Source organism: Monopterus albus, unplaced genomic scaffold (assembly GCF_001952655.1).
Source record: "Monopterus albus unplaced genomic scaffold, M_albus_1.0 scaffold321.1, whole genome shotgun sequence".
NCBI lineage: Eukaryota > Metazoa > Chordata > Actinopteri > Synbranchiformes > Synbranchidae > Monopterus > Monopterus albus.
In genome coordinates this window covers 360,642-372,359 of record NW_018128201.1, presented here as the reverse complement: position 1 = coordinate 372,359, position 11,718 = coordinate 360,642, and the positions used below count along the sequence as shown (strand labels likewise).

The 11,718-nt window shown below is 42.2% G+C and overlaps 1 protein-coding gene across 6 annotated transcripts in view; it reads left to right on the top strand.

The window, feature by feature from the left end:
• The window catches only part of snphb (syntaphilin b), a 30,045-nt gene that overhangs the window by 6,172 nt on the left and 12,155 nt on the right, over positions 1 to 11,718 (top strand). For 3 of the 6 annotated variants that reach the window (XM_020624156.1, XM_020624155.1, XM_020624151.1), the window contains exon 1: positions 1,587 to 2,129. The exons of 1 other annotated variant lie outside the window; for it this stretch is intronic. The gene's annotated coding sequence lies outside the window, so the exon portion shown is untranslated. 2 more of the 6 variants (XM_020624152.1, XM_020624154.1) reach the window with 2 other exon arrangements.

Sequence of the window (11,718 nt, the reverse complement as noted above, 5' to 3'; positions counted from 1 at the left end):
CCTGCCAGGCATCGGCCTGGCGTCGTATTAACATAGCATGTTAGCTCTGGGTGAGCGTCCAACATGCTCGGGTCAAAATCTCCAAAAAGAATGCGCTCTCTTAGCAGTAAAAAAGTCGTATGTTCTCTGCCCTTTTATGACAGTTCTGTGTGCATAGTGTGTCCATAGCAGGCAGTTCAGTCCCAATGATCCTCTCTGCAGTCTTTATGACCCTTTGAAGAGCCTTTGAAGAGTCATTTTGGCAGCTGTGTTCAGTGACCAGCTCAGGTCAGATGTCACCTGCAGGCCCAGAACTTGTGGCTGTCAGCCTTCTCCACCTCAGTCCCTTTGATGGTCAGAATCAGCAGAGGGGAGGGGTTCTTCCTGAAGTCTACTATTATTTCTTTTGTCTTGTTTATGCTGAGGATGAGGTCATTCTCCTCTCCATAAACAAGAATGTCATTCACCAAGCTTCTGTAACCCGACTCGTCTCCCCCCTTGATGATGCCCAGAATGGTGGTGTCATCAGCATATTTAATGATGATGGTGTTGTTATGGTTGGAGACACAGTCGTGGGTGTACAGCATGAAGAGTTTGGGCCTGAGACAGCAGCCCTGCGGTGAGCCTGTGCTGACTGTAGTTGAATGCAGAACTGTAGTCCAGGAAGAGCATCCTAGCATATGTTCTGCAACCCTATTCAAGAATAAGTGGTGTAGATAATGGATGGATGACCACAAAGGGCAAGAAATAAACACAAGGCCTGAATGCAGAGTTGGGTGGGGGTTTAGTACAGAAGGGAGACACTTCTAGATAATATTTTACTTGATTTAGTCATATTTGTGCTAAATCTTAATGCAACTTTAAGACCATCCGTTGCTCATGCTGCAACATACAGCAGTAAAGTGACTTTATCATGTAATAATGGAAATAAACGACAATTCATTTTACATCCAGCATTAATTCATTAAATCACCATTAGTTTAACATTACTGAAGAATGTGTTTTGCACTTTAATTATAGGCCACAGTGTTGCAGTTAGTTTAGTTACTTTCAAATACATACAAAAGCTCACTTCAACCATTGTATATATTACAAAAAGAGCGATAAGAATTGTGCATAAGATGGGGTATAGGGATCACACCAATGTAGCTTTCATACAGTCTACAGTAAATTGTTAAAATTTTTTTGATTTAGTGGGATATAAGACTGCTGTGTTTATGTTAGAATTGATGAGTTTAAACATAAATATAAAGGTATGTGTCAATCAAGATATATGCAAGAACAGGCTTAATGATTAATTAGATGGAACATTGTGGGTGTGGTGTATGAATGTTAACACTCTGTTATAATTCTTTAGTATATTACTTGTGTGGTGTAGAAGATAATTATTTAAGAATGTAATTATGTAAGAATGTTAACACTCTGTTATAATTTTTTAGTATATTACTTGTGTGGTGTAGAAGAGAATTATCTATGTAGAGATATGGTAAGATGATGTCAGGGGGTAGGACTGGATAAGTCTGACTTCTTCCTACTCCATTCAAGTATGTACTAGGTATAAGCAAATTGATATTAGATTAGCATTTGTTGGATATGTGTAAAATTATGTGTGTTGATATATCAACTGTCTTTAGATGCTTGAAAGAATAAATAAATCAAATCAAATCAAATCAAAGTTAAGGTCCATTTTCATAAAGTGTTCATGTTAATCCTGGCCCACTGCTTCATCCCTATGGCAACAGCCATTTCAGTCACTGTCGCTCAGTTTTCTTTGTGATGGAGGAAGCTGCCATAATAGAGGCAGCCCCCCGTAGCTTGCTCAGGGCTTCACAATAAATCCTGTTAAGGCCAAATAAGCCTTGTTCAACACAGCGGTAGTTGCCTTTAAAATAATCCGACGTAACGTGACGCAAACGATTCTATGCATCCATATACTCTTGTGTGTCCCCTCACGCGGCGGCAGCCATCGAGCGCAGCGCACATCCTGCATCCCCCTGGTCCAGCCCCCCTGCCCTCTCCTCTCCTCCTCTCCTGTGGCGTGAACCTGCATCACCGCTCCATCCAGCGGAGCTGTTGGACGAACCGGAGGGAAACCATAAAAACCAAGGCGATGGAAATGGACTAACATCATACCTTGAAAGGGGGAGCAGGTAGGCCGCAGCTCATCATTAAAACCATCGTCGCGACAGAGCAGTTGTTTTGCGGGGCATGCGTCAGTGGAGTGGGGAGTGTAGCGTGCATCAAGGAAAATAATGTGTGAATGGAGTAACCTTGCAGGAAATGTGTGGAGCTTGGCGTTTGGAGTCATGTGTAGTCTGCAGGGCTCCGACTATTTCATGCTGTGTCTGTTTATTTTGGTGCAGCTGATGGAGGGATGATGCGCACTGCGCTCCGGCAGATGTTTGCGCATCTTGTCATCCTGTGCGCCTGTGTTTGAGCGTTGAACTCCCCGGGGCCTCTGGGCGTCAGAGGCATGTTTACCGGTGACAGTGTCATAACAGACTGGATGCTTAATCGTACTTTTCTTGGTGAATAGAAACATTTCTGACTGCGTTCCTAGCTCTGCATGGACAAACAGCTCACTGTGTCTTAGACCCAAGTAAGTGCCATCCATGTTTGCAGGCAGCAATGTCGTGACAGGTTGCCTGGCGCTGCTGTTTGACCTTGCAGCATTTCTGTTATTCACGTTTGCACTTCTTGCCTGACACATAACGAAATCAAGGCGTTTTATAGCGCTTTCAAATGGTGCGATGAATCAAAGGTTTATTCCGTTTCATCGAGGCTGCATGGAGTTAGCTCAGTGTTCCGTGAATTTACTACCGTTTTTCCCCCACGTCCTAAGATAAAAGGTTAGAAGCCTGTGGCTTAATGCATCATTACAGGAAACAGTCTGAAATGAAAGAATATAATGTTTGGCTGATGAGTCTTCCTGAGTAACCTTGACACCAAAACAACTAATAGTAACTTCTGTGCCCACAAATGGTTAACTCCTGCAAGAATTAAGCATTTGGAGACCACAAAGTGCACTACATACAGGCAGACTCTCTTAAATGAATACAGACTTTACTAGCTGGATGTAGAGACAATGGGCTCAAGGGCACAGACAGAAGGAGATGCTGGTGGTCATTTTGTCTATTTATGTCAAGTAGAGTGTTATTGATGCACTATAGCCTAATGTCACAAATCACAATTTTGCCTCAAGGGGAATGTTTGAGCCTTGTTGCTGTTTCATTTTGTCTCACTGTGGTTGTTTTGTCACTCAGCATTGTTGTTACAGCTTCTGTAGTTTTGCATCTTTTTGTTGCTGTTTTGTGTCTCTCTGTAAATGTTCTGTGCGTCTGTGAGGTCAGTTTGTCTCTTTGTGGTGATTTCCTACAACAGTAAGTTCAAGTAGACTCTGGCCCGGGGACCCAAAACATGAGCCTATATACCGGCTGCACAGTGTCTGAAATACAGTGGTGAAGAAATGGCTTGACTACAGACAAAGAGCTCTGTCTTGTTTCCTGTCCGTTGCTGCAGGTCACTTTTGGCCTTTGCAGCATGGCCCTGTGCTGTCTCAGCCAGTGGCAGCTCTCTTTCTACTCACATTCCTCAAGAGTGGTGGACTGACTGTCACCATGGTGACTTGGCAGTCATTTTCGCAGCATGGCACTTGTTCAGATTCACCCATGATGGAAAAGTCTCTATTTCAGCCATTTTTTCCCTGACCATCATAACCTAAACAGAATTACTGACCCTTACAAGTGCAGCTCATGCACTTGACAAGACAGAAAAGTTATGGGTCCATCTGTGTTTTCAAAGATGACTTCCCAGAACATGTCTAAACAAACAACCTGTAAATACAACACTGACATGTTTTATGTTACTATAGGAGCTTTAAGAAATGACCATTTAATGTGAAAGGAGTCACTTAGTTGTTTTTGAGTTCATTGTTGTGGGTTTTGCATTCTGCAACTTTTCTGTTTTGATTAAGCCTTAACATTAGCCCCATTTCCAGCTGTTTTCAGAAAAAAAACTTTGATAAACCCACTGTACAAATACCAAACCAGCCCCACTATGCCACAGCCAAAGTGTGTGGCCAACTAGTAAACCCAGGTGTTGATGGAGACCAAAACAGAGCTAACAGATTAGCCATCTGTTTGTCCAGTGGCCAGATCTGTGACTTCAGATGCTGACATTGCTCCATGTCAGGTGGGTGTGTAGGCAGGCAGGCAGGCAGCTGTTTTCTAATATCTTTGCTATATCATAACAAGGATATAGTACTGCCTTTCACATAAAGATAAGGACTGTCTCCTCCCACATGCCATTAACGTGATTGTGAATATTGATTTCCCTTTTTTAATCAGTGCTCCTTGTCTCTTTCCATTGAGGAAAATAGTTCACACAGACTAATGGTATGAGCACTAGGTTGAAGTGCTCTGTCATGCTCTTAATTGCTGTTTCTTGATTTACAAATATTAAACCCTTGGTGGAAGGTATTTTGAGCTTTTGGCCTGATTAAGTGCAAATCTGAGGTTCCCAGTTGTTTCAGCTGAGAGAGTTGTGTCAAGTGCCTTAGAAGTTAAACTAAGGCCATGTGCACTTTATTCAGCACTTGCAGCCAAATGAGGACTTGTCAAAATCCAGTGAGACTGTGGTGTAAAATGTCTGGAAAAAAAAACCTTTGCTGGATTTTATCTCAGGCCAATAAGCAGAAAAACATCTGGTTGTTTGCTTAAAATTTAGGACAGTTTGCTGATTTCCTTTTCCCTTTCTGTGTTAAGTGTTGTGTTGATTGATAGCTCAGTAAAAATTGCACTGTAGCTTTATTGCTGGGGTCTGCTAGATCTTAGCCAAGCTAATCTGCATCAGCTGCAGGAGAAGGGTGACTCTGCAACATCCTTGCACAGGATCTGGCTAGACTGCGAAAACGACAAGTCATTGTTGGAGCTCTGTACTGAGCATGTTTCGACCTGCCGTTACAGGGGAAAGATGTGATGAATGCATGAGTGATGTGCCTGCTTGACTCTTGTCCAGCTATACTCTGCTTCATACTAATGCACTTTTCATTCTTAGAGTACGTGCATGCCCACGGAGCACTAGGCCTGAAGGGGAAAGTAAAGCCACTAATCATATTGCTGTTTTGTCTCTTATGGTTTGTTTTCCATTACAAGCACAGCCACTTAGCCACTGTAAAAGCCACCAGACTAATTGACATTCCACATTTCAAATAAAAGTGTTGTGACCATTGACTGTATAAATGTGGACAGCACGTCACCATTGCACTCCATTATGCTTAAAGGTGAAGCCAAAATATCGTTAATACAGCAGCTGCCATCTTGGCATTCTGTAGCCACATTCTGTGCAGTAGTGTTTGAGTGACGTATCAGGCTGCCAATCAAAGCTGTCAAATCATCTAAAATAATATCATTTTATATCATCAAATAACATCACTAACAAACTTCCCAGAAAAATGAATGAATGTACACACGTCAGCGTTGTAATATCTACCTAAAACCACAGACATCACCTCTGGGGAAAATTTTATTTGATGTATGCTTTGAGCTTTTGGTTTGGCTCATGTCCTATCCACTAACATGGAGGAGGCATGAGTTATGACCTATACTGCAACCAGCCACCAGGGGGACCAAGTCACTGTGGCTTCACCTCTGGGAGCTGTCAGGTCGTCCATATTTTATACACTCTATGGTTGTGACTAAATGGGCAACAGGAGTTCAGATACTACAGTCAGCTCTGCTTTTATAGTCCTAACAGGGGCCAGGACTATAGACGCACAGACCACATGGCAGACTAAACACTGGTCCTGTGATGCAGTGTGTGGGAGGCAGCAGTGAAAAGCCATGGGGTGTGGAGCAGATGACTGGAAGTTAAGCAGACTACATTTGCAAAACCAGCCAGTTTGTCCTCCTGATTGGCCTTTCTCGTGTAAAACTAAAACATACCTTTGTGTTAATTATCCAAGTGTGCTTGAGTGTGTGGAATGGGCTTAGTGTTGTCCCATGTGGCCAGTAAGAAAAAAAACACCCACTAAACTGTGGCTCACAACAGCTGCAGGACCAGCGGGTGTCTTCCAGCCTCAATGGGCTGTAAGGACCTCATTCTAGTTTGGTGGACTACAGTGAGGCTAATGAGATGGCATACTCAAAAACCTGCTTGGACAAGTAACGGCCCCTTAAGTGTTGTCAGACACTGTGTATTGGTTTGACAAGGTTGGTTTGGCAAAAGCACATCTGGTTAACTTCTGATTAAAAAGCAGCACACAGCATCTTTCCTAAGCTTTTTAATGGTAAGCATGGGACTGTCTCCCACTCAGTGGATGAGATTGTCCCAGAAGGGCTAGTTAGTCAGTAGCAGGTGTCAAATCAAATCACTCATAGCTGACTGGCTGCTAGCCAGGAAGCAGCAGCCTGAGCCTCTTCCTCTTCTACCACTTGTGGAGATGTTGGAAGGTTGCAAGGAGTGCCTCAAAAACTCAAGACCAGAGACCATTCACATGATTAATCTGATATTCTGGGTAGATCTGATATTTAGTACTCTGCAAGAGCACACTTTAGTGTTTCACAAGTGCCTAAAACATTTGCACTGCACTGTAACCAATCTGACACCAAGCTCTTCTGGGCTGTGTGTTACTTGACTGTGAATTATAGATTAATCATTCTGGTTGGTAGAGTTGAAAGTAAAAAGTAGTCTTCAGGGTGATGTCAGTTAGACACCATGAGTGGTTCCAGTGAAGGAGCCTGATGAAGCGCAAATTATATCAGTGTCAGTCTGATGATATATTTATAAGAGACTGATTCTGCAGTCACTTTATCAAATGATGAAAAGCTTTTGGACACCAAAGAACTTTTCCACAGGCCACAATAAGACATGTCACAGTAGTTAAAGTACAGGACTAAATAGTAAAATGAATGATGGCTGAATTCTATTTCAGCGTACCACAAACATGTGCATGCTTCCTCGCTGTCACCGTAGAACGATTTGCAGCCACCAGTTATTGTGTGCATTTTCAATTTGCACTTTAAAAAATTGTGTGAAAGTGCTGCTGGAAATTGATAAAGTTTGAATGAATGGCACTCTTTCAATCAAAGCATAACATGTCAAAGCATGTGCATAACAGCAGTGGATGGAAACACATTTGTTTGCGTTTTGTTTTGCCAATTTAGCGCAAAATTCAATTAAAGGTTGAGTTGCATTTGGGTAGAAACCCACTTACTGTCATGGCTTACTGTGACACTTGAGTCATCATTAATGTTATTAATAAAACCTTTGTCAAAGTGCCTGCTATGAAAAATACTATCACCATCAGCATTAATCCAGTAGTGATGCACCTTACTAGACTATACATTTTCCAAATTTTGCATAATGCATTTGGTCTAGTGTGTTTCATAGTTTTCTTATGTTGTTGAATAGAAGTAAGAAAATCCCATAATCACATACAGTAGTTGCAGCTTTTATGCGCAAAACATAGTGACCTCAGGGTTTAAGATGAAGAGTTTGCAGACCACAGGAGCAAAACCTGCATGAACTGACAAGCACAAACATTTAGTGTTATTACAGCAAGGCGCTGATGGTTTTCCAGTTGTTTAAATGATCTAATTTCACCTAAAACTAGGTCCTTTAAAAAATTAGTTTGAGAATTACATTTCAATCTAGGTTCCTCATCTTGTGAGTCTTTATGGCTTATAGAGTTGTATAAACAATGGGTCACGCTGTTGTTTCCCATGACTGGTGTTATCACATGCAAACCTAGATGTTTACATGTGATGACACCAGTCGTTCGTTCTTCCTTCATTCATAACAGTAGCTGCCACTTCTCCCTCACGAGTGTTAAAGAGGGTAAAGGTTCTGCTATTACGTAATATAACTGTTATGTTATGTGAACCACCAAATTGTGCATCTTATCACATACCCCATTACTGAATGTGGCTTCCTTGCTTGCACATGTTTTTTCACTTCTGCCCACATACAGTATTTTCTGTTGGGCTGAGGTCAGGGCTTTGTGATGGCCACTCCAGTACCCGGACTTTGTTGTTCTTAAATCATTTTGCCACAACACTGGAAGTCTGCTTGGGGTCATTGTCCATTTGGAACCAAGTTTCAACTTCCTGGCTGATGTCTTGAGTTGCTGCTTCAATATGTCCACATCATCTTCCTTCCTCATGATGTCATCTATTTTGTGAAGTGCCACATCCCTCCTGCAGCAACCCCCACCCCCTATATGATGCTGCCACCCCCCTGTTTCACGGTTGGCATGGTCTTCATCGGCTTGCTAGCTTCCTCCTTTTTCCTCCAGACATAACAAGAGTCATTATGGCCAGATTGTTTCATTTTTGTCATCAGACCAGAGGACATTTCTTCAGAAAGTAAGCTCTTTTTCCCCACGTGCAGCTGCACTTTTGTATGGTGGTCTTGGGCGTAGTGTCTTCTTCTTTGCTGAACTGTCTTTCAGGTTATGTCTATATAGAAATCGTTTTACTGTGGATATAGATACTTTAGCACCTGCTTCCTCCAGTGTCTTCACAAGGTCCTTTACTGTTGTTGTAGGACTGATTTGTACTGTTTTTGTGGCTTCCTTGCTTGCACATGTTTTTTCACTTCTGCCCACATACAGTATTTTCTGTTGGGCTGAGGTCAGGGCTTTGTGATGGCCACTCCAGATGGCCACTTTGTTGTTCTTAAATCATTTTGCCACAACACTGGAAGTCTGCTTGGGGTCATTGTCCATTTGGAACCAAGTTTCAACTTCCTGGCTGATGTCTTGAGTTGCTGCTTCAATATGTCCACATCATCTTCCTTCCTCATGATGTCATCTATTTTGTGAAGTGCCACATCCCTCCTGCAGCAACCCCCACCCCCTATATGATGCTGCCACCCCCCTGTTTCACGGTTGGCATGGTCTTCATCGGCTTGCTAGCTTCCTCCTTTTTCCTCCAGACATAACAAGAGTCATTATGGCCAGATTGTTTCATTTTTGTCATCAGACCAGAGGACATTTCTTCAGAAAGTAAGCTCTTTTTCCCCACGTGCAGCTGCAAACCACAGTCTGTCTTTTGTATGGTGGTCTTGGGAGTAGTGGCTTCTTCTTTGCTGAACTGTCTTTCAGGTTATGTCTATATAGAAATCGTTTTACTGTGGATATAGATACTTTGGTACCTGCTTCCTCCAGTGTCTTCACAAGGTCCTTTACTGTTGTTGTAGGACTGATTTGTACTGTTTTGACCAAAGTATGTTCATCTCTAGGAGACGGGACACGTCTCCTTGAGTGGTATGCTGGCTGCGTTGACCCATGGTGTTTATACTTGTGTAGTATTGTTTCTACAGGTGAGCATGGTACCTTCAGATGAAATTTGTTCCCAAGGATAAACCAGACTTGTGGAGGTCCACAGTTTTTTTTTTTTCCTGAGGTCTTGGCTGATTTCTTTGGATTTTCCCATGATGTCAAACAAAGAGGTATTGAGTTTGAAGGTAGGCCTTAAAATGCATCCACAGCCTTGTTGTCTTGTTTGTGAGGTTGCACGTTGGATAATCTTGTGTAGCTGGTGTGAATCACACTTTCCTATACATAGATACACACCTCCTCCCTTCCCCACTCTGCCCACTCTTTGGGGTGCAAGTCGTGAGTTGCATTACCACTCCAGTCTGCTCGAGCCAGACAAGGAGGGCAGCTCTGTCCCTTTATGTCTTCATCTACACTCTTTTGTTGCATGACACTGTATTTAGTTACAACAAGTATTTGTGCACTCAGTTAAGCTCTTTGTCACCATTGTTCAACTCTGTGTGTTTGGGTATCCATGCACAAATACATGTATGCACCAACACTGCAGCACATTTGTATTGTATCTGCAGATATTAGTCAAGGCCAAATTATGTTTCATAGCAAGAACAAGCTGTGTTTCATAAAAGAAGCCTTAGTGTCTCCTCTGCTGCAGACACACAGGTGGATGAACAATGGTGTGTGTGATCATATGTTCTCACAGTTTTGTGTGTCTGGATTATCATCATTTATCAATAAAACATTCCCTTGTTCATCTCCTCCTCCTCCTCCTCCTCTCTCTTTCCACTTTATCTTCACACGGTCCCTGACAGATGCCGCCTTCTCTTTTCATCTCACTGGCTCTCAACCCTCCTCCGCTCTTACCCTCTTTCTCCCCTCTTTTTGCTCTGTATCTCTGAGGTTTCTGGTCTACCTCACACAGGCCGTCTGCAGCTGGGGGTGGTGTTACATAACAGGTCTAACTTAATAAATCCTGCATGATGTTCTTTGATATGGTTTGATCTGTTGTGACAGCAGAGCTGGAGAACACGCTGCCTTCCTGGGCCTACGCCATAGTGTGTAGTGAAAAAAGTAAAGCTCAAGAAATAAAACCAGTGTTATGATAAGTACGTTGCATAAAAGAAATAAAGGAGGACTGATAGGGAGTTGGCAGATGGTTGTACATTCCTTGTTTACTTGTTTTCCACTTTTGGTTTAAATTTCCCTATAAAAAAGACATTTTGAGCAAGATCGGTCTGTCTTTATCTAAGCCTGCAGTGATTGGCCTTGAAGCTGAGGTGGATTGTGGGTAAGGTCTGAGCCAGCTGTGCAAAGAAGTTGTTTTAAAATTGGTTCATACTAGACACAGTAATGTTTTTAAGCAAAATGCCAGTCAATCAATTAATAACTGGTAAGTGCTTCTTAAATGTGAATATTATTAAGTTTCCGTGTTCTGTGATGGTAAACTCAACATTTGGGAGATTTTGACTACTGAACAGACAAAACAAAGCAGTTACCTAATTAGTTGGGCTTTGTGGAATAATGATGGGCCTTTTCACTGTTTACATTATTAAATAAAATAAGTGCCAGATATAGAAGTTTAATATAGGTGATAAAAATATGTGTTGGTTGCAGCCTTACAATACATCTGGGACAATAATTCATTCCCTGTAGTTTTCTTTGTGTCAATAGTGTGACACAAAGCAAAAAGGGAGGATGAAATACAGGATTACAACTGCCTGCAATAACAACTAAAACAGCTGAGGTCTTAACACTAGATTCTGACAAAGGTTTTTATCAAGATAAGGCTACAAAGAGGAACATACAGAGAAGCATCTTCAGTGATGCAAATTTCTATCAAGGATCTAATTAATCCAGCTCTGGATCTAGCATATCTAGCTACTACATGTACTGTATGTATAGACACACAGTGGCAAACACAGATACATGATTTCCATGTGGTCTTTCTAAAGAGTCCACTCAACACAGGAATGCTGTGAAAATATGAACTAATAGTCATGGCAGGATTGGGATGACTGATATGTTATCTGCATGACACAGCAGGGAGATAAGAATGTAAAGTCCTCCTTTACTGACTGTAGGGAGTTGTTTTTGAGTCAGTCGCGACTGGCAGAGAGACAACACGGCAAGTAGAAGTGCTACAGCAGGAAGGTGACTTACAGCATACACAAACCTAAGTACCCACTAAGTTGTATGCGATGTATTACTGATGAAAATACTCCTCTGTTCCTTTCTACTCACAGAGAGACACATGGGGGCTCCCACATAAAGTCACACACATAAACACACACATGGTTAGCAAACACAAGCGCACCCACCGAAAAAAGTCCCCAGATACAGATGTAAATGTCAGCTCTATTTGCTCTCTTCATCCTCCCTCACCAGTATTTGGCCTAAAATGAGGCAGTTAGTTATTTCCCCCACATGGCCGAGAGATGATTGGCTGCTGAAACTTGATGTGCTGT